The 24449-nt window shown below is 41.8% G+C and overlaps 1 long non-coding RNA gene and 1 gene segment (V, D, J or C); both read left to right on the top strand.

Moving 5' to 3' along the window:
- Positions 1-24449, top strand: part of LOC103739486 — a 478332-nt gene that overhangs the window by 56726 nt on the left and 397157 nt on the right.
- LOC115071492 lies at positions 8217-9127 on the top strand. Its single transcript, XR_003850580.1, has 2 exons — positions 8217-8410; positions 8853-9127. It is a non-coding gene; the product is annotated as an uncharacterized LOC115071492 (long non-coding RNA).

Raw genomic sequence — 24449 nt, 5'->3', positions numbered from 1 at the left:
CAGGAATATTTGCTATTATTATCTTAATCATCGAAGTTAACAGCAGCACCAAGTTCTCCCCATGTCTGCCATGTTTTACATTCCCATGTAATCTATTAATCCAATCAAAAGAGATTTGCAACAATATAAAAGTGCCACCCTAATATAGACGAATGCCTAGCTGTAATACATCAGATTCATCACAATTGACTCTATTCTTCTGCTTTAATTAATTCCTTGGGCTTTTGACTGTCACGCCTATCTGTCATTACACTTTTTGTTCTCACGTGTTCTCCTTCCCCACAGCTCTCTCCCCTGTACCACAGCTCTCTCCCCTGCTGCCACCTCTAGCTGGATCCTTCACTTCCCTCAGATAGTGCTCCCTCTGTCACTTACCATGCACATTCCATTAAACTCCCTTCTCCCCCATTTAAGGTCTCTTCCTCCGCTCTCATGACCTCTTTTCTAATTTCATGACACCCTGTATATAAATATACTCACACATATAAGTTGTTTTTGGTCTTGTTGAGACAAGGTTTCCCTGTAGCCCAGCTGGCCTGGAACTCACTATGTAGACCAGGCTGGCCTTGAATTCACAGAGATCTGCCTGTCTCTGCCTCTCAAGTGCTGGGACTAAAGGCCTGCGTCACCACACTCAGTTTACAACATAGATTTTTATTAGATTCACAGAGTATTGAACAAAAGGATGATTTTTCCATAGAAAACATTATTTTGTTGGTGACACAGCCATAATGAAGACGCTGAGGCGCTTACAGCATGCAATTCTTTCTTCCACCTCTGAATCTCTCCAGGATTTCTCTTAAAACAGCAGGAAGTGGGGAGGGCCCTGTGAGCTCCTCCCCAATAGTGGTTGTTGACAGGCAGGCCCAGTCTTGGTGTAGGCCCACTGTAGGCAGCCACAGCTGCTGTGCCCACATGACTTCCCTGGCTGTGCCACGGCCAGAAGACAGCATCTCACAGCTCTGCTCCCTATCTGCTGGCTTTCACATTCCTCCTGCACCGGGCCACGGGGATCCCTGAGCTTCAGAGTGGTATAAATGTCTTGTGTAGAGCTGAGCACTCAACTCTCCCTCATTCTCAGCATGTTGAACAGCCCAGCATCTCTGCATTTGCAGCCATTCATTGCAAAGAGAAGCGTGTCTGATTAAGGCTGAGAGCACTGTTTGTCTATGGGTGCAAACGCAAATGTTAATGTTTAGTAAGGTGGCTTGGCACCATGACAATTTAGCTAAACAACAGTAGTAAGTTCACGCCTAGTCCCAAAGACCCCTGTAGTCAAGAGTTTTTGACTTGAGTTTGCAGGCATGAAGTCCTTCATTTTTTAAAAATTTATCGAGAAGTTCAGACATGCATATAAGGTGTTTTGATCAAATCCAAGCCCACTCCCTCCCCTCCAACTCCTCCCATATCTCAGCATCATTTTTTTTCTGATAATTTCATGTACTCTTTCTTCTTTTTTTTTTTAAAATGGGGCTTTTTGCACATTCCTCCTTCCTCCCTCTGAAGAGGTAACCCTAAAATCTTTTAGGAATTAGATAAAAGCTCCCAAATAGTTTTGATATTTTCAGCCTTTGGGACAGAGTATGTTGCTAAGAAGCCCGAGGACATTTTGACTTTTAGTCAAGAAACTGGCTACTTTTCTTAGGGGTTTTTTACCCTAACTGCCTAGCCAATTCCTACCTCCTATTCTTATCACACCATCCTCTGAAGTGGTTACCCAAATTAAAAGAAAGTATGTGCATATCCTTTAACATTTCAATTAGCTAATATTAGTTGTGCAAAGTAATAGGTCTCGTGACACTTTGATGGATACATAATGTACTTTGATCATACTGACTCCCTGTGCCCTGTCTTTTCCTTTCTCCTCCTCTGCTGGGTTCCTTTCCTTCTGTTTTCATATCTTTTGCTTCTAGATTTTGCATGTGAAAGGGAACATATGTGCTGTGTAGCATTATCCTCCAAACTGAAACATTTCCATTCTGGAAGGGAGGCTGGATAAGACTCAGGAAGTAAACAACTCACTAGTGTCTGGAAGTCCCAGAAAATTAAAAGATTCACAAGTCCCCTCCCTTCCCAGGTTGTATAAGCAGTAAGAACTAATTGGGAGAGAAGACACCAGTCTGCCTGAAAGTCATGATGGAGCTCCAAGGTTGCAGCTTCTGTGAATTGCTACTTATGCTGGTGTGTGGGCTTTCCAGAGCTGCAGCTGGTAAGCCCACACACCAGATGTCTATGCTTTTGTCCTCACCCACACTCTTGGAAACAACACCAATAAACTCATTGATTCACCAAGCTGAACTTTGATAGAATCACTTTTCTGATCTGTCATTGATAACTTGTCTAGAGTGAGTAAACATTTATTCACATTTTCCTAGGAAAAGTCACATAAAATATTTTGCACACAAACAGAACCCAAGAGAATCAAAGATTAGTGATAAGGGGATGCTTGCACCCTGCAATGGGGGCTGATCAAGTTGGAAAAGGTCACATTTACCTTATGATTAAAGCTTTCTGGACCAGATATTTGAATATGAACCTGGACGCTGAGGAAATACTGTTCCTTCACCACCAGGATTGAGCCATCTACTCTGATAAGGGGACAACCTTTTTTTTTTTGGTCTTTTGAGACAGGGTCTTCCTGTAGCCCCAGCTGTCCTGGAACTCACTATGTAGACCAGGCTGGCCTTGAACTCCCAGAGATCTGCCTGCTTCTGCTTCCCAGGTGCTAGGATTAAAGGTGTGTGCCACCACGTTGAACTAGTTCATTGAAGACATACCCTTCAATTCAAAAGAAGGAACAATAAGGAGACATGATAAATTATTAATTTAGGGCAGTTAAGAGCACTGGCTGCTCCTCCAGAAGACTATGTTTGATCCCCAGCACCCATGACAGCTAACAACTGCTCCAGTTCCAGGGGATTGACACACTCTTCTGGCCTCTTCAGGCTTTACATGACATGGGTGTACTTACATACATGCAGATAAAACACTCATACACATAAAATTTAAAAATTATTTAATTTTTATTTTTATTTTGTGTTTTTTTATTTTATGTGTTTTGCCTGCACATATGTAAGTGCACCATGTTTGCAATGCCTATTTGGAAACCAGAAGCGGGGGCTAGATCCCCTGGAACTGGAGTTACAGAGGGTTGTTAGCTGCCATGTGGATCCTGGGAACTGAATCCATGCCATTCATACACTAACATTACAATTACCCAAACAAAAAATATTGACTCTTAAAATTTAATTTTCAAGAGTGGGAAGGGAGCCAGAGGACAGTTGTCCCTGGATGTTTCTTGAACCCATCTGTCTCCTGGAACTGTACTGATAGAACCATCTTACTGGAACTCTGTCTCTGGAACTATGCTCTTGAGTCCCTCCCCACCCATGACTTTATTCAAAATGGTTTCTTCAGCTTTCGATGGGAAAGCACAAGCTTGGCTCCACCCTGATCTAAACAGACCATCTAACCTTTTCATCTCTAGCTCTAGACTATCTCATTCACCTAAGGTTAATCATTCTTCCCAATCCTCATTGTGTACATGGAGATAGGTGGGCTACCTGACAGCTCTTTGATATGTTAATCTTCAAGCATAGACACACTCATTCAATCTTTATCCTTTGAGTAGAGTGCCAAATTGAGGTTGCCAAGGAAATGAGATCAGGTGCCCAGGTGACAAGGTGCAGGAGCACATGGTTTTGCTGGAGTTAGTTAAAAATCATTAGTCCAGATTATTATAAAAGCCATTCTTACAAACTGGGGTCCTCTGCAAAAGTAGCCAATCTCTTAACCACTGATTTTATCTCACCAGCCCCGAGAAGAGAAGCTATTATCCCTGATTTCTTCTGTGTTTTCCACCAAGGCTCTTTGTATAGATTTTAGGGTCATCTTAATGTGCCTTCTCTTCCATAACCTCAGAGTGCCACTTTAAGCTCAATCTCATGTAGATGAATGGCCTGTGATATTATTTGTTTACAACCACACACAGTCAGAGCACTTTGCATTTGGCCACATGACTAGCTTTGAGGAATGCTGTATGAAGTATCCACATAAAAGCAGAAAACAAATATAATTAAATGGTTTGGTCCTGAATTTACCAGTTAATATTTATTCATATTTTAGCCCATAATGTACAGCAGACCCACAATCCAGGAACAGAGGCCCAGAATGGCAGGACTTTCGCACTGACTCAAAATTAATATAGCATGAACAACAAATCAAACTTCCTTGTGAGCCACGGAGATTTTTGAGATTGTTTACACTGAGCATGTCTGCAGTCAGAGCTGACTGGCATGAGAAGTTGCTGCTTTTCTAAAAATGTTTCTTGGGGCTGGAGAGATGGCTCAGCGGTTAAGAGCACTGACTGCTCTTGCAGAGGACCCGGGTTCAATTCCTAGCACCCACATGGCGGCTACGCACCGTCCTTGACTCCAGTTCCCGGGAAATCCGAAGCCCTCTTCTGATCTCTGCGGCATTGCACCACGCCTCTGATTACTTGGAAGAATTTCTTAAGTGCCGTCACCTACACCTTAAGCCAAACTTCTCAATCTACCACCACTCCTGGACTTACTCTAACCAGAGTACTTGGCCATTCCAGGTCCTGGAGTAGCTGCTTATTGCCCACAGCTGGCCATCTACACTGCTAATCCCTGTGACTTTTCATCCTCGTCTCCATTGTTACGACACGATTTCAATAAATGAACTCACTCCAGCATTTTCTTTAACATGCCATTCCTTTATAAACCTTGAAAAATGCAACTCATTAACGAAGCCTCCATAGATGCCATGACTTTTTAAAAAGCTTTTTTCAAAATCTAAAGTACATTACCAAATTATGGAATCGCGTTTACAAATCAAAATGACAGCTATTTGCCTTTCTCTTCCCTCAGCATTTTGTGGGCAAATTTACATTAGTGCGTATTTACCAAAGTATAATCTTTTTTGGTTCTTATATCCTAGCTAGTCCAGGCTCCTCAAGGGCAGAGGCCGTTCATACCCAGTTCATTAAACTCAGCTCTCACTGCTAACTCTGCAGGTAAGTCAGAGCACATGCACCGAATCCCTCATGAATTTTAACGGGGGTCCTGATTAATGGGAGCTGGTTTGTGCTAGAAACACTGAAATGCAGGACACTCAGAGGTGCCTGTAGATCATCGCATCCCTCGAACCGACACATTGTTATTCTTCCTTCTCTTACACCTGTGATTTTTACTTCAGTCATAAACCAGAAAGAAGGCAGGACTCCAGCCATGCTGTTCTGGATTCCATCCCCTTCCTAAGTTGTGGCAGATCGCTTTCCTTCTGGGTGAATGCGGTATGAGGTTCAGACACTGAAGAGGGTCATTCCAGATTCCCAGCCTGTATAAAGGCTATGAAGTCATTCCAGTGTTGAAGAAAGTTATCCTCGCCTCCTTGAGGCTAAATCAGTTAGTCCACTGGAGAGAAATCAACTCTTTTCTCTAAAGGACATGAGTTATTAGATGTCTCAAATTATCCAATAGCATGTGATCCTCAAGCAGCCCTTTCAATGTTCTCATCAATATCTCCCCACTGTTTTAACCCTACTTGAGAAATCTGTTAGACATTATATTCAAGGCTAAAATATAAAAAGTGAATGAATATGCACCAGTGTTTCCCCATTCATAATATTAGTAAGTAGTCGCCACATCGATCACATTTATTGATGATTGAAACTAGTAGCAACATAATGATGACTTCATTTATAGTTTATGATATCTGAGCTCATTCTATGTAGGAATGACTTTTACAATATAGAATATAGAATCTGGGCTAATGACTTTTACCTAACCTTACAACCAAAAAGTTATAATATGACCAAGTTCACGGAGCCATGTGCTCCCCTTACAACCTGGAAACCTGACCTTAATCCCTCAGGACCCAATTTAGCCCTCCACCTAAGATGGTGAATAAATGTGGGTGTGCATGGTTACCGTCAAAGTGCTGGAAGCAGTGTTTTCCTCATTGAAAACAGTGAGGAAAAAAATGAGAAGTCTCTCTGCAATGGTGTGTGTGTGTGTGTGTGTGTGTGTGTGTGTGTGTGTGTATCTGTGTGATATTTTAGGCCTAGCGATCAAAGGGCAAGATGCTCTGATAAGATAAAGCTGATCTTAGCTTCTACTACCCCAATTTGTGCTAGAGATACTGTTTCAACAAAAGAATGAGTGAAACCTGTCTCTAGTGTCTCTAGAGTACAGTTCTGTGAGACATCTGAAGGAACAGCTTCTCAGAGTTCTGGTCCACTCTTGGCCTTAAAAAGAATCTTAAGAGTCTGGCTGTTTCCTTCTCAGGAGTAACCACAATGTGACCTTAAAAACACTGCAGTTCCACACCCATATCACAATATCTATACCCTTGACTTGCTGTATTAATATACATACATACATACATACTTACACACATTTATTTAACATTTATTAATTGCAAATTCAAGGTTTCCCCTAGTACTTTTTGGAGTCACACGAGTGAAAAACAAAGATAAACCTCCCCTCGAGGTGCTTCTGGGTTAATCCAATGAGTGCAGTTGCAATCCGTGTGTTTAGGGCTTTGCTCCTTGTGAACCAGGGACTTAATGGCAGAGCAATGCAGTAGAGTATCAGAAAATACTCTAAATTAAATGATACACAACCTGAATACTCATCCTTGATTTGACAAAACAGGTATATGACAAATTATTTACCCATGCCGTATGAGCTGGAAAATACTCAGCATGCGCACATGTCCCTACATTTGTGGTTATACAGGCATTACTCAAAAACGTGCTTCTTTTAAAATATTTTTATTAATTCTTTGAGAATTTCATGCAATGCATTTTTATCATATCCTCCCACTGATCCTCCTAACTCCTCCCAGACCTACCTCCTTCTCTCTGCGGCATGCCTTTTTTTTAATTTTAATAACCTATTGTGCTGTCCATACACTTCTGGCTGTGAGGCCATCCACTGAGTCTGGTTGACATACCAGGGCCCACATCTTTAAAGAAAACTGACTCTCCCTCCCCCAGAAACCATCACCTGTCCATAGATCCTCACATAGATAGGAGCTGTGGGTTCCTGCCTCCTATGTGCTAGAATGTTGACTGTCTTGATCTTATACAGGTCTTGTGCAGGCAACCACAGTTGCTGCCAGTTCATGAGTGCAGTGGTCCTGTGATGTCCAGAAGATGCTGTTTCACTCCAGTCCTCCCTGACCTCTGACTCACAATCTTTCAGCCTCCTCTTCCACATTTGTCCTGAGCCTTGCTGAGGCAGGGTATAGGTATTACAATTCTGACTTTAAAATATTTCTTTTTCATTTTTATTGAATTTTTGTATATTTCATACAGAACATCTCAATCTTAATCATCTTTATACCCCTTTACCCACCAGTCTCCCAAATAGCTCCCACACTGAAATTCGTACATTCTGTCATTTGTCTTTAAGGCCTATTGTATCAAGTTACTCTACATCCCTCAGTACAAGTTCACCTACTGAGGTCTAGTCAGCCTATCTAGAATCTTCTGCTTTAGGAGAGAAGCTCTTCCTCACCTAGCAGTAATCAGCTGCCAATATTTCTTCTGCTAAGATTGGGGTCTGCTGTCCATTTCCCTAGTTCTAAGCTGGGATTTTGTCTGTTTGAGTTTGCATGAGTCTTGTGCATGCTGACACCACTGCTGTAGGTCCATATAAGCTTGTAGGTCCCAGGAGCTTGTAGGACTCTATTTCCACATGGTCATGTACCTCCTCCCTGGCTCTTACAACCTTCCTGCATCCTCTTCCTCAATGGTCCCTGAGCCCTGGGCGGGTGAAGTTTAATATAGAAGTCCTGTCCAAGGACCAGCATTCTGCAGACTCTTAATCTCTATGCTAAGTGACACATCTGCAATGCAACCTCTACACCAAGGGCTCACAAAACAAAAAGGGGTAAAGAGGACACCAATGAATATCTCAATTCTCATTACTGAAACTTCCTCGTGCAACAGACAGCTAGGAACACAAAAGGTCACAAATAATTAAAATGTTCCCTAAAAGGACATAATTGTTATGTTTAAAGTTGGCTAGATTCTACATAAATCTTCATACTTAAGTATATCAAGTAAGATTGGAGAAAGAGCATTGAAGACAAATCATTTTTCTATGTCTCCACTGGAGGGTAGCATTTCAAAAGACAAAATCTTTCCCAGCGCCAAAGCAGAGTTTGAGGTTGGAGGAAAAGAGGGTGGAGGGTAAGTTAGTCACCTGTTATCTCAGAAACTTCTACGTCTGGTCCCAGATTAAAATAGCTATGGGCACATGTTCTGTCCCAGACAAGCCTCTTTCAGAAGCACCGGAGTTGGTACTTTGCCCTCTGTGACCAGAAGAAAAGATGCTCCTGAAAGTCTCTGTGTTGCTCTTTGGGATTCAAGTGACATGTATGTACAAGGGATTCCCAATTAAGTTAGCAGAAACTATTAAGGAGAGAAGAAATCTCTGGGGGCAAGTTATTGCATGTCCAAGTAGAAAAGATCAGAGGGACAGAGGGACAGAGCGAGGGAGGAAAATGATCTCTTCAACTTCGGAAGGAATCCCTAAATCCTGTCCTCAGTGTCTTCTGGGCCTTTTCTTTCTGTTAAAACACGTGAACTTTACATTGTGTTGGACTAGCTGTGTGTCCGTACAGCCTGTATTGGTCATATCCATTGACCATCTTTCTGTCCTCCCACAGCCCCCCAGGCATACTTCCCAGTCCCTAGCAATCGCTATCTTTAGGTCCACTTTTTCTTTTTTGGTTTACACACAAATAAGAACATGTACACATGACTTTCTGGGTCAGGTTTATTTTTCTTAACATTGTCCTATTTTGTTTTTAATCAGGGTTGAGTGCCCAGCTGGAGCAGAGTCCTCGATTTCTGAGCATCCACGAGGGGCAAGATCTCACCATGTACTGCAACTCCTCAAGTACTTTCCCAAAATTTTACTGGTACAGACAGGAGCCTGGAGAAGGCCCTGTCCTCTTGATGACACTTGTCAAAAGTGGAGAAGTAAAGGAACAGGAGAGGATAACCGCTCAGTTTGGGGAAGCAAGAAAGGACAGCTCCCTGCGCATCCTCACAGCCCAGCCTGGGGATGCAGGCATCTACCTCTGCGCAGGAGCACAGTGCTCTTAGGGCTTCTCCAACCTGCACCCAAACCCCGCTGCTGCAGCTCCCCATCACACTGCTGCCACGTGCCTCCAGCTGCTCCTTACACAGTCATAGGCATGAACAAAGAAACATACACACCCCCAAGACCCATTTCCGCTGACTTTCTAGAAAATATTTCTCACAAACATTACCCCTCTGCTGTAAGACAAGGTTCTAGAGGGAGATATGGTTTGCTATTAGAATCAGTAACAATATGGGAAAAAAGCTCCCCAGAGTAGATGATGGGAAAGCTAAGGAAGTGGATATGGAAGACAAACAGAAACTGTCAGACAGAAGGTTTCATGGTTCAAAAACCCAACGCTTCGTTTTACACATTCTTGTAGCTCCAGATGGTCATATAAAGCAACTCTGGCCAGCGACATGTGATCATAAATCTGCTGGCAGTCCTGTGGTACGATCCTGTCCTCCTATCCCCTTTCCTTTCTAGAACATGGAAGTGTAACTTTAGTATAAGGAAAGTGGGAACATAAGCACCTCCCAGTCCCATGCCTAATAATCCTCATGTGAATCAAATGTCACTCCAATGGAATTTTTTTTTGCATAAAACATTTTTAAAAACATTTTGCAACTATAGGTAAACACAATCCTAACTGAAATGGCAAACTTACTCCATTTTGCTCTGACTGACTGTTGCTTTACCCTGCGTTTTTGCCCAGCCGTTCCCATTGCAGCCAACCAGGCAGAGCACCTCATGCAAGGCAGTTTCAGGGCATACATTGTTTCTATAATACTGGGAAACTTACAAGTAGCCAGGTAGCACGTCCTCTCTCCAAACTATGCCTGCATCTCCATGGAGTCCACTGTTTCTGCAGTTCTGAGACACTTGTCTTTTCCTTATCGAAACATTTTGTTAAATGAAAACTGCTTTGTTAACTGATCTGTCCCTGGTCTAGTGTAACTATGGTGACCTGATGTAACTACGGTTATTATAATGTAATTGTGGTTTTAAGCTTTAAAACCCCTGCCCTGCTTCTCCTCAGGGTCCAGAGTTCTTTTGGGCATTATCTTCCTCTCTGACTGCCAAGTACTAAAAAAAGATTCCTAATTCAACTGTTGCTATGTGGCATTCCTCTGCACACCTTGCTCACTTTTACACTGCTGTAATTCAGTAAGATTGACTGAAAATGTCTTGGCAGTTTTTTCTGTGCATGTATAAGTACAGGAAAAGAAGTATGAAAAATTGTGCTTTACAAGAAAGAGACCTTCTTTTCCACAGATTTTATATATATTTTTAAATCATTCATATTTTTATAATGAAAAAAAACTTTCATTAGTGAAGCCTTACTTCTAAAATCAAGCCCATATCAATCTCTTACATTCATGGAACATTATAGAATCCAGCTTTCCATTCCAAGTCTTGTAATCAAGCCAATATAAATTTCCATGCAAATAATTGATAACTACATCTTCATGGGTTTTTTTTACATTTATCCAAAGATTTATTTCCAAAGGTTTATTCCATGTTTTATGATCAAAATAAAGCAGCATATTTATTTTTAAATTTTTGTTTATTGAGAATTTCATACATGAGCACTGTATTTACGTCACACCACCCCCTTTAACCTCTCCAATTCCTCCCCTTACATTCTCCCTCTCCTCTCAACTTCATGTCCCCTTCCTTGATTATTATCGTTTTGCACACACACGCACACACACACACACACACACACACACGCACATATAACTAAGTCCACTTAATGGTGCTGAAGTGTGCATATGTTTATGACTGACCACTTGGAATTGGGATTGGGTAGCCCCTCAGGATATTCATCTTCAGAGAAAACGTACTTTTCCATGTATTTTTTAACTTGACAGTACTACAGTGCCCACTTCAAAAGCAACCCTTGAGAATTTTATCACATGACACACCATCATTCTAAAAGTTTAAGAAAAAAACTTAGATAAAAAAATAAGAAAAGGGGGGCTGGAGAGATGGCTCAGTGGTTAAGAGCACTGGCGGCTCTTGCAGAGGACCTGGGTTCGATTCCCAGCACCCACATGGCGGCTACGAACCGTCCTTAACTCCAGTTCCAGGGGTATCCGAAGCCCTCTTCTGACCTCCATGGCATTGCACGACATAGGTGCACTCACAATACATGCAGGGAATACACTCATGGACATAAAATAAAAATAATAAATATAAAAATAAGAAGATGGTTCAGTGGGTTAAAAGCAAGTGCCTCTCTTCCATAGGGCCCAAGTTCAATTCCCGGTACCCACATCAAGCAACTCATAGTCACTTACAGCTCCAGTTCCAAGTGATCTGGCATCCTCTTCTGGCCTCTGCATGTACCCACACACACATGGCATACATACACAAACACACATCCACATAAATAACAACAGACGTTTTTTAAAAATAAAAAAACAATTTTAATTCTCCCTAGTAGCAGAATGAGAAGTGGCACTCTCTGCTTCCCTTTTCACCCAGCACTTACTTTGGGGGACTTATTGTGAATTCTTTCTCTGCCCCTTTGAGATGTACATAAATCTTTTTAAAAGCTAAATAAGCCTCATGACAGTTTTATTAAGTTAGAACTCTCTTTCTCAAGGACCTGAGATTCCTAACTGTAAAATGCCATCATCAATGGACACACTGTCCCATCTCTCGGCTCTCTTGGGAGGGGAAGTAGTTAACCTTGGAGTCATTTTTCCTTTGGAAAGTGTAGCTAGCTGCCTCGATTACAAAGTAAGCTGAGATGGTGAGAAATGTGATGCCGAGCCTTCTTATGTGAGAACTCGGCTGTTTATCTTCCGAAATCATATGCTTGGCACAGCTGCTTGGCTGTAAGGAAGGGTAAGATGTCTTTCTGTCTTGCAATGTCTTTAGCAAATGTGCACACTTTCTGGTTTCAAGATTAGTAAATAATAAAACTGTTTTCTTTCTCTTCTACCTTTTGTGGAAAGATGTTCTTGATTGTGGAAGGTTTGCCTGCATTTCCACAGCAAGACTGTCTGACGCCCTTTCATCATTATTGTGTTTACGAGTCTCTCTCCTTGAAAAGCAACACAAACACTGAAAAAATGAGAGTATTTGTCATTTACTGACTGTGTGATTTGGGGAATTCCTTTTTACTTACAAGAGCTATACAAGGTAAGTGTGGTTCATGGAGGATTACCAACCTCCATCAGCTACACTCAAATTTTCAGCGGTGTCCCAGTATGTATTCAACTCAGGGAATATATGTACATGATGCAGCTCCTTCTTGCAAAGAACTTACTCATAGTGACAGAAGTCCATCAGCTAGCTTCCAAGTCACCATTCTCCAGAGGCCAAAACTTAAAGAATCCTCATCTACAGCAGTAATTTCCAAGAACAAAGAGACACTCTTCATCCTCCAGAATGACTCTGTGCCTTCCTGACACATACACTGCTGATCTGCAGTCCAGGGGGTGCAACAGCCCTGTCCAGTCCAATTTTGCAGCAGTCCTCTCTGACTCTTACCATCTCTCCAGCCCCTCTTCTGTATGTTCCCTGAACCTTGGGAAGAGGGAGTGCGATATACAGGTCCCATTTAGAGCTGAACACTCCACAATCGCTTCTTCTCTGCATATGACAGGGCCCCTGCACCCATAAACTCACAACAGCTGAAGTCAGCCTTCCATCAGAGATGGGGTTGGAGTACACGAGGCCTCATGTCTAGCCAAGGAGCTGTTAGCAATTGATGGCTGCTGGGAAACAGGACTTAGTTTTCTTCCACAGTGTGGTCCCTGAGAGGTTGCCCAGGCTCCAGTGAATGGCCCCCTAATCCACATGCATATGGGCAGCACTAATTAGACTCAATAAACAAATATAAATAGACTCAAAAAGAAATAAAAATAGGAACAGGACATAAAGTTGGAGTGGAGTGTGGCAAGGAGGAGAAGGAGAGAAGAAAGGAAGGTGAATATGATCAAAATATGTTGTACACATGTATGAAATTCTCAGAGAAAAAAATGTCTAAGTCCAGGCAGACAGTCGCATTGCTGCCCAGGATGTGCTGCTAGCTCCGGGCTTTTGTCCTCACTGTAACCTGAGAAAAACACCCTTCGCTTTGAGGAGGAGTAACAACTACGTGAAGAATAAGAATTTCTGAAGTGGGAGAGGGCTGATGATGTAAACTGGGGATGGGGACCATATAGTCTTACCAGGAATTCTTCTTATCTCCAAGATTCAATATGAAGCTTGAGATTAAGCAAAACAATTTGTTTCACACTGATTTAATTTTAGTCTCATAATTTCATATTTCTTTTTGTTTATTTGTTTGTTTGGGTTTTGAGACAGGGTCTCTTGTAGCCTCAGTTGACCTGGAACTCATCGTATAGACCAGGCTGACCTGGATCTCACAGAGATCCATCTGCCTCTGCCTCTGCCTCCTGAAATCTGAGATTAAAAGCATGTACCGCCATGCCCCATCCATGAATCCAAAATATGAGATTTCTGTCTTTGTCTAGAAAAAAAGATTGTTCTTCAAAAATCATGACTCTATCACATGTAAGATCAGAAAGTCAAGGACAAGAAAAATAAGGAAAAAGAAAAACATAACTAAAGAAGATTTAAAGTGCAGCTGGGATAGAGGGTGAAGAACTAAAGACAAGAGGAAATGACAGGATTGCTTGAACTGAGAAGCAACAGACTCTTTTACTATTTGGGGTCCAAATGACAGACTCATTTAAGGGTGAGGCTGTCCTGGGCACTGCAGGGCATCTTTTCCTTTCCTGTACCCAAGCAGTATTCTCAGCTTGCGCTCCTCAGATGCCGGCAGCGACCCTCAATCAACCCTCAGAAATGGGAAACACCGTGTCTTCAGACACTGCCAAAAGCCCCCTTGGGGGCCACAATGGCCCTGGCTGAAAACTGACATCTATATGCTAAATATTGAACTGATAGAATAGAAACAAACTTGGAGAGTCAGTATGTAGCTATAGGTCAAATGTCCTGGACTGCTATTTTGTCATTTAACTCCATAAATTCAGTAAGGCATGAAGAGTACAAAGACAGGAATTAGATGCAATTTTTACACAACCGTTCACAGCTCAGAAGTTTCCCAGTCTGATCATGGCACAGATTTTGATTTGGCCAGTGTTTTTCCTTATGGCTCCTAACAGATATATATTGATTCTTTATTTTCCCTCTAGGTTACTGAGTCATTATTCTTTATAGAGAATTTGATACACATCCGGAACTGAACTATAAAAATTTGCTAATCCATGAAATGATAGCCCCAGAGCCCCCTTATTGTTATCCTCAAGTAATCTGTCTCTGTGTCTCTGTCTTTGCCTCTCTCTCTCTCTCTCTCTCTCTCTCTCTCTCTCACACACACACACACACACACACACACACACACACACAGTGTGGAAGTCAGGTGGGTGGAGCTTGCCAGTACAAAGCTGGACCACAAAGCCTAGTCGTGGCAGCTGCTGCATCTGTCTCAGGAAATTGATCTGCTATAGGAACAAAACTAGCTCCAAATTCAACATATGCTTCGTACCAGTATTTGAAGTTACTTGACATCAGTGTGCATCCTTAGCAATGATGAAGACACAAAGAGGAGTTTTGCTGGAATTCCTGTTGATACAGATTTGCTGTGAGTTAACCACATACCTAATGGAACCTGGGGGAATATTATTAACTGAACTGAGCACGGAATGGAGAGAATGAAGAAATGAAGGGAGAAAAAAATCTCTTGTTCTGTACCTTGTACCCTGAGGGAGGAGGGTACAAGAGAAATTTCCTGTACTCGGAAACAGGTTACATTAATGTTTGCAACGCCTTCTTTTAAGTCTATTTTTCTTCTTTTTATCAGGGGTTAGAGCACAGACGAAGGTGGAGCAGAGTCCTGAGACCCTGGTCCTCCAAGAGGGGACGCATGCCTCCCTGCTGTGCAAGTATCCTTCCTCCGTGGTCAGTATGCACTGGTTCCAACAAAACCCTGGAGGTCATCTTACAACCTTGTTTTATATAGCTTCAGGAGAAAGACAAAAAGGAAGATTAAAAGTCACAATCGATACCAAGGAAGGTTATAGCCAACTAAACATCACAGACTCCCAGCCTGGTGACTCAGCCTCTTACATCTGTGCTGGAGAGGCACAGTGTTCTCCAGGCACCTGCAGCCTGTTCTTAAAGTAGCCAAAGACCTAACTCCACCCTGGGGTGTCAACAGAGTTCCTATGTGATGAGAATCTCACTCTACTGTCTTAGACCTCCTAACTCAGGGAGGCAGTATTTATCAATGAACTTGACACTACAGTTCAGGAATATATTTGATTCATCTGACAGTCTCTGTGGAGATAGTGTCTCTAGGTAAGATATATAGATAGATCAACTCATATCTGATGCATAACAGAGCCATTGATCCTTCTAACAACTAAGAACAAGAGAACACCAAAGTTACTTATATTCTCTAGTCTTCTTTTTTTTTTTTTTTTTGGAGACAAGGTCTTGCTACATATCTCTTGCTGGCCTGTAATTCACTATGCAAATCAGGCTGGTCTTAGACTCATAGAGATCTACCTGTCTCTGACTCCCGAGTGCTGGGATTAAAGGTCTACACTAGCAAATGGTGCCTCTATTCTTCACTCTTTAATGGATTACTTTAGTCCAGACAGATCCCTAGGGAAAGCTCCATGAAACTTTTTCGTAATGCATTTAAACAGAGAAGAAAAGGAGGAAGGAATATAAAGGATCACTATCAGCCTGAAGAATGGGTGTTGTCTAAGTAAGTCTGTAGAGATACAGTATCTTTCAGGTCCCAGAGCTAGGTATATGACTGCAGTCTTAAAACCCAGTGTATCAGTTACTTTTCTGTTGCTGTGATAAAAACACCATGGCCAAGACAACTTATAGAAGGGTTTATTGAGCTTACAGTTCCAGAAAGCTAGGTCCATCATGGTGGGGAGGCTTGTCAGAAGGCAATGGAAGCAGAAAATCTGTGTTTCCACACATCTAACTGGTTTTGAGCAGAAAACACTTGATAAATCAAAATTGATTTCACTTTCAAAAATGCTGATGAATATTCCATTAGTATCTTTCTCGATCATAAACAACTATCCTTAACATCCTAATCTCCAGGCAGGGAGTAAGTAAATCAGCAATTCCAACAAGAGGATCCCTTAAATCCTGTGATAAGATCCTGCATTACCTCACATTATATCCACACATCAAAGAATGAAGAAATGAAGGGAGAAAAAAATCTCTTGTTCTGTACCTTGTACCCTGAGGGGAGGAAATGAGAGAGAAATTTCCTGTACTTGGAAACAGGTTACATTAATGTTTGCAACACCTTCTTTTATGTCTATTTTTCTTCTTTTTATCAGGGGTTAGAGCACAGACGAAGGTGAAGCAGAGTCTTAAAGTGTTGAAAAGATAAAACTATGGTCTGCCAGTTCTCATTTCCTTTCTTGTTCTGACTTCAAGTCTACTCAACTGTTCATTTTGGTCATATTCAATGGTATCTGCTTGTATTATTTCCCTATTGTATTGTTTTGGAAGGGATATTGGAAAGGCCTAATTTCCATTCATGAGTAAGCTATGTCATCTGCCTTTGCCTTATCTTAGAATCCTTGTCCATAATGTGAGGGTGATATTTTCCTTCCATCATTATTCATGATTTTCAATTATTAAATCACTTGACAAATATTTATCAACTATCTAATAGGTGCTATAAAAGAATAGTTGTTTAAATATTTCCTTCTTTTATGAAATATGCCAAAGGCAGGCAGATCTCTGTAAGTTCAAGGCCAGCCTGGTCTACATAGTGGGCTCCAGATCAGCTGGAGCTACAGGGAAACCCTGTCTCAAAAAGACCAAAAAGAAAGAAAGAAAGAAAAAAGAAATATACATCTAATTAAGAACACGTTTTTGTTACCAGATTTCCTGTGAAACAAAAGAACAAAGGGTATTGCAAATAAGAAAATGTCTTTCAAAGAAAGTTTCTAACCATGTTGGAGTGCACACTGCTTCAGCTAGAAATGAGGGAGTTTAACAAGGAGTATCAGGCTGAAGGACAAGAGAGGGTGGTGGCCTTTATTCTATGCAAAGACTCATACAAGATTCTTGAAGTGAGCTCTGTATTTTATGGTGTTTGGAAAGATGAAGGAGCTGAGGACCAAAAATCACTTAGTACATCTGTACAACTCAAAGGTCACAGATAGAAATAACTGCATTGAAGGACAATAAAAAGAACTGTGCAGCTAGTTAATGGTAAGTAAATATAGCTCTCTAGGGACCACATTTCCCTTGTAAGTACAGAAAGGACTAGACATGCTGCCCAGGGTGTGATAAATAATGGTGCCTTTGATTGTTGAATAAGCTGACAATTGCCTTTCAAACACAACAAATACTGAACAAATATTATCTTAAGAGACGCAAGGGCTCTCTAGTTCCAGCAGTGTGATTGTTAGTGTTAATTGTCAATTTGATGGAATTTAGAATTACCTGGGAGAGGGGCCTCTGGTCCAGTAGTAGCCCATGTAAATGAAGATCAGAGGGAAAAGCATTGCTTTTGCCCCATTGCCTTGCATCTCACTGACAAGATCATTTACTTTGCCACCACTATTGTTGCTGCAGCTGCTGTTACATTCTTTTGCTGATGTCAGATCCCAGATTCTTCACTTTTCTAATGTGGAATGAAGACAAGTACCTTTCTAGGAATCCTTCAGACCTTCAGTACCAGATTGGGACCCCTGAGACTTCCATCCTCAAGGACTGAGCAGCTGCTGGGTTCTCAGCCTCCTCCGTGTGAAGACGGACCATATCATGAAAGCCATTCTAATAACTCCCCTTCTAATGGATAATTATTATATCAGTTCTGCTCCCCCAGAGGACCCTAACTAACACAGATTGTGGCATCAGAAGTGGTTTTAGAGAAACAAAATAAAAAGAATGACTTTCTCTAGTGGGCTTAGTGATGTCCATAGGTGGCTGTCCAACTTGACAAAACCTACAGTTACTAAAGACTCCCATAGTAGGATGAAGAGCAAAAGTCCATGGTGTGAACTATTTAAAAACCAAATCCTCCAGCTTGGCTGCTGAGGAGCAGGTACAGGCCTCCCTCCATCTAAAATCCCTAAACAAATAAATTGTTATCAGGAATGGGATTGTTGCGATGATAAAGCTGATCATGTAGTTCTTAGGAATTTGGATTTGTTTCAAGGCTAGAATTTAGATGATTTTGGTACTTTGGTCTAAAAAGGCCCTAGCATTCTGGAAGCAGAGCTCAATCGGCTGTTCTAGTACAAGCCTGGAAGACAAAAATTCTGAAAGAAATGCCAACAACAGAGGGCCAGCTTATAAGGCTTCAGAGTAGAACAAGCACTCTATTAGGAACTAGGCCTGGGACTAATCTTATATTGGCCAATAAGTTGGCCTCATCCTGCTCATATCCTGAATACTTGGTAAAGTTGAGTTTAAAGATAATGGACAGTTTGTTTTCTGGAGGAAAGATATGTGGACAAACTTAAAGTTTCACACAAAGAGAAAACAGACAACAAGCCATCTATAACTGTTAAAAATATTAATGCCATTAAAGAGAAACCTGGTATCTCTGGGCTGGAGAGATGGCTCAGCAGTCAAGAGCACTGGCTACTCTTGCAGAGGACCTGAGTTTGAATCCCAGCACCCACACGATAGTTAGCAATCATCGGTAACTCCCATTCCAGGGGATCTGACACCTTCTTCTGACCTCCATGGCACTGCATGACACGGGTGAACTTACATACTTGCAGGTAATACACTCACACACATACAATAAAAATAATAAATAAAATATTTTTAAAATAAATTTTGAAAAAGAAAAACTTGATACTCCTCACTGGTACAATAGAAAAGGTGTCTTAATGGAAAGACTCCACATATCAAAGGCTCTAAGATGTAAAGACATAAAAAGACTGAGCTGAGAATACCACTGGTGGGGGAAGGGTGGAGGTCCCTGCTTTCTCAAAAGCAACTGCCTAGGAAAGCATTTCCCAAGGGTCAGTATACAGAAGTTCACATAACTGCGGCCTGAGGGAATCAGGCTCTAGCCTAAACTGGCAGCAGAACTCTTGTTCACGTACTAATTTGGGAGACATGAAAGATACAAGACTAATGGGGTCTTACAGCCAAGCTCAGTGGTTTCAGAGCACAACCAAGGTCAGGAATCCTAAAGACAATGAGGCCTTGAGAGGTCATTGCATGATGCTGTGAAAGTGAAGCCTACGTTTGAATGGGGATCCCAGAATATTAGAGATGCCAGGAGCGTGGGGTGTCCACCAAGGACATCTGGGACATAGAATGGAGCTGGCCAGAGAGAGAGAGAGAGAGATGCTGTGTGCTGCAGGGGGCAGAGCTAGAGGCGTGGGACTAGCCATGCTCACTAGAGCCCAGCCGGCCTCACCAAAGCTCCATATTCCCAGACAGGGAGCTACAGAATGAATCATTTCCCTTGCTGTACTTTGTCTTGCTTTGGTCAGATCGTTCCATGCTATGCCTTGATTTTTCTGTTTTTGAATAAGAATATTACTCTGAACCATTGTACATTCTTTTATATGCACTTTATAGTTAAGAGACTTTTAAAGTGTTGAATTTAACTACAGGGACTTTTAAAGTTCAACTGAATGCATTTTCCATTACAACACAGTTGTAAGCCTACAAGGACAGGAAGTGGAAGGTTATGGCTTAAAAATGATATGTCTGGATGTCATGTTGGCATGAGGTGAGGTTGGATAGCTAGTGTTGTCAACCTAACAGAATCTAGAATCATCTGAGAGAGGGGCCTCTTGGCATGTCTGTGGGGATCATCTTGATTGTATTGAGGTGGGAAGGCCCACCTACAATGGATGTTATTCCTTGCCTGGAATTCTGGCCTGTATAAAATGGAGAGAGGGAGCTAGGCAGCAGCATGCAATCAGTGCTCTCTCTTCCTGATTGTGGATCCCATACGACCAGCTGCTTCAAGTTCCTGACACCTCAGTATACTGTGTCCTTGACCCGAGAGCCAGAATAAACTCTCCCCTCCTTAAGCTGGTTTTGTCAGAGTATTGTATTACAACAGAAGAAAAAGAAATGAAGACATGGAGTATAGTTGACAGTGGAATTGCATTTTAGCTTCAAATTATAAAACTGTAAAAATTATAGGAAAGTATTATTTCAGGGAGAGTAGACAGTGGAAAGTTTACCACCTCAGCAGAAGGAAAGCCTGCACCATGGCCCCGCCTTTACTCAGCAGGTATCTTTTTTGGAGGTATTTCCTAAATCTCAGCACAAAGACTTGAGGCTTTAAGTGGAAGAAATAGAACAGAATTAGCATTGAAAATAAAACTGGAAGTTGGACAAATGGCTATTGGAGATAGGTGAGCTTCATACAACAGGGCCCCCAAATCAATGTAAGGTGTTTTCTGAGTCCGTATATAAGCCACAGTACTCAGGGATTTCATGAAGTCTGGCAGAAAGGAGGTTCTGGGAGTCTAAAGACTCCAGAGATTTCAGAGACATTATCACACAGAGATGTTTTAGAGCACTGGCCTAGCCAGACTGGATATATCATGGCATGAGTCTTGTATTTTTAATAAACTCACCAGAATAAGGAGCACATGCTAGGTTGTGGGAGACAGGCTTGAGGCTAGGGTGAAAGTCTTACTGATAGCCATACAGCAGGCCTGAGGCAATGGCCCGACCACTGGAGACACAAGGAAGGCCTTGTGACACTTGCTCCCATTGGCAGATCATGAGACTGATGCCTAGAGCTCACCACTCCCTAATCACCACCCTTGGAATTCTAAATTGCAACATTTAGGTGTGCAACAGTCAGGGTTATGTGGTTTCCAGGAATCCAGGCTCTGTAATCTGAAACCCATTATGCTAATGAGGCATCCTACCCGCTATTCTGTGATAGGATGTTAAGTCTGTTATGCTAATAGGATGCTGTCTGTTATGCTAATAAGGTATCCTACTTGCTGTACTGTGATACGACACTAAACCTGTTATGCTAATAAGGTATCCTACTTGCTGTGCTGTGATTGGATCACTACCCCTATATAAGCTTGTGCCTTCCTGTAATAAAGCAGACCTATGTCACTGAACCTGGTCTCCTGTGTCTGAATCTGGCTCCGCGGACACAGTTGCCTCAACAGCCCTGGGGTCTGGGACAGGGCAGAAGCGGCTATGACAGGAGGCAGCACAGGGCAAGCAGAAGAGCTGCCTCAGTCCAGGGTGAGCTGAGGAGCAGCCTCGTCACCCGTGAGAACGAAGGAGCAGCACCCGCAAGAACAGAGGAGCGGCTGCCATTGGTGGTGACCACACTAGGTGTCAGGGATAATAAGGACAAAATAAGTAAATCAACTTACCTTCGCAGAGATTGAAATGTTTCAACATAGTGTTATCTCATGAGATTTTAACAAAGTAAATATTTCCCCTGCTTTTTTTTCCCTCAAAGCTAACATTTGTAAAGAAAAAATTCCAGAGGCTCCACATGTTATTACCTTGATTGTGTAGCACATAAGAAAATCAACCAAAGGTATAACTGAAGTAAAGGGCCAGTAAGCAAAAGATAAAGTAATTAACAGCTACAGACTAACAAATTATTCAAATCCGGAGTCAACGCACAAGGATTTCAGAATAAATACGATCTGTATGAATGAAAATAAGTTAATAAAAATATCTCAAAATATTCAGCATAAAATTTTATCAATAGCCTGTTCAACACTTGACAGATGTTTTAAAAAATCAAGCCCTGAAAAGATGGCTCAGTGGCCATGAGTGCTTGCTGCTGTTTCAAGGGACTAGTTTGGTACCAGCTCCCATATCAGGCAGCTCACAACTGCTTGTACCTTCAGCTTCAGGGAATCCAAAACCCTCTTCCAGCCTCTGTGGGCACCTGCACATATGTGAGCATACACTCACAGACATATATACCTATACAAATAGAAAAATAACATAAACCTTAAAAATAAATCGTGTGGTCACTCTAGGATTGCTTTTGTGGTACTAAATTTAAGAAGCCATTGATCTGACTGCAGGACAAACAAACTTGGCTTTATTAAACCTGAAGATAGGTCAATATTTGACTTGTCAAGTAAAGAAAAGCATAAAAGTGATTTAAAGTTAACTCAAATGACCTAATAGATGTACAATTTCTTCCACAGGTAGAACAAAGAAAAGGTGACTGAAACAATACTTGAAGAAATAAAAACTAACAGTTTCCTGCTTAGTGAAGTGAAAGACTTTACTAACTCAAGAACCTTAGCAAACTCCAAACAGCCTACATGGAAAACAAATACACAAGAACCAACGTAAACCCAAACTGAAAAAAGACAAGCATCTTCCTGTCATGGCTGTCTTAGTTAGCTTCAGCTATTGACTCAACACAGCCTGGGGCCATCTGAAGGGGTCTCAATTGAGGGATTTCTTTGTTTGGCTTGGCTTGTGGGCATGACTGTGGGGCATTGAGGCATTGAATAGATTGATAATTGATGTGGGAGGGCCCATCCTCCATTCCATTGTGGATGACATCATCCCTGAGCAAATGGGCCTGGACTGTATAAGAAAGCTAGCTGAGGGGCTAGAGAGATGGTTCAGTGATCAAGAGCACTGGCTGCTCTTGCAAAGAACCAGAATTCAGTTCCCAGCACCCACATGGTGGCTAAGAACCATCAGTAACTCCAGGTCCAGGGGATCTGACACCCTCTTCTGACCTCCACAGGCATTGCATGACATGGATGCACTTATATACATGCAGGCAATACACTCATACACATAAAACAAAAATAATAACTTTTTAAAAAAAGAAAGTTAGCTGAGCATGAGCCAAGGAGTGAGCCAGTAAGCAGCTTTCCTCCATGGTTCCTGCCCTGAGCTCCTTCCTGGCTTCCCTCAGTGATAGACTGTGGCATAAGAGCTGTAAGGTGAATTAAGCCCGTTCCTTCTCTGTATTAGCTACTTTTCTGTTGCTGTGATAAAACATTATGACCAAAACCAAATTGTGGAAAATTATATTTGGGCTTATAGATTCACAAGAGAGCCCATAATGGCAGAGGAGGTGTGGCAGCAGGTGGCTGGAGCAGGAAGCTGAGAGATCATACCTTCAACAGCAAACAGAAAGCAGAGCGAGCAAACTGGAAATGGAGTGGGGCTCTAAGCCCACCCCAGTGACGTGCTTCCATCAGCAAGGCTGCACAGACCTGTAACCTCCCCAAACAGCACCAGCAACTGGGGACCGAGTGTTCAAATGCCAGAGCCAATGGGGGACACTTCTCATTCAAACATCTCCCAAATTACTTTCGCCCAGTGTTTTATCACATCAACAGAAAAGCAATTGTTCAATGGTAAAAGTGCTAAAAAGCCAAAGAGAAAGAAAAATATTTTTTGGTTTTAAAAAGCATCAACTGCATTTTTCTCAGGTTTTATTTTTTTTAATTATGGATAAGTATGTCTAGTAAATGTCCCAACCCCTTTGAGCCAGGAAATATATATGGTCTAGGTGCAAATGTACAGTCTAAGAGGCACTGCAGCATATACCAGGTGTAGACAATAGAGTGTTGCACTATATCCAACTGGGAATAGACTTCCTTCTTTGCATACCTCCAGGTCAGAGATGGCCACGGAGGACTTGCTAGAGGTGGGAATGACAGTGGCCTGCACAAAGGCAGCTGTTTTCGACTCCAAGGTCGAAAGGTCCAAAGGTAAGTTCCGTGGACTTACCTTTGAATCACACTTCAGCAGCTGAAAATGCCTGGTTTCTAGTGTTGGTTTAGAATTCTAGTCTGGTTTAGAATTTCTTCTTTGACTCACCACTGCCCTTGAACCTTCATGTCCCCAACTCCTTTCATAAGCACACACACACACACAAAAAAAAAAACAGATTCCTGTAATGAAGCCTCTGTCTATAGAACTCTAGGGGATTCTGGTCTGTTGGATTTTAGAAGGCTGGTACACCCAGCAGACATAGAAGAACATAGTGTCTTTAAAGAAATGTGTGTTCAACTACCTATTTAATGAAAGGACAAGCAGAAATGAGGAAAAGGATATGTATGTATGTCATCCAGGAATTCATTTAATATGAATTACAAGAAGAAAAAATGACGTAGCCTTCTGCTTCTGTGAAATGGACATGAGAAGCTGAATTTATCCCCATGTGGAGATCTAGGAATAAGTTACTTTTAGCAAAAATTCTCATCAAGAAAAATACTTTCAGTGTAATTTAAAATTATCGATCTAATTCAATAAATACATTAAAAGATAAACTCTCATATGCTCCACAATCTTGGCAAGATTATGAAGCAAGACTTCTTTATATATGTATATTTAGAGTTA

The sequence above is a fragment of the Nannospalax galili genome, unplaced genomic scaffold, assembly GCF_000622305.1.
Source record: "Nannospalax galili isolate Female #2095 unplaced genomic scaffold, S.galili_v1.0 scaffold1119, whole genome shotgun sequence".
NCBI lineage: Eukaryota > Metazoa > Chordata > Mammalia > Rodentia > Spalacidae > Nannospalax > Nannospalax galili.
The sequence above is the reverse complement of the archived record's forward strand: the minus strand, read 5'-3'. Positions and strand labels throughout refer to the sequence as shown.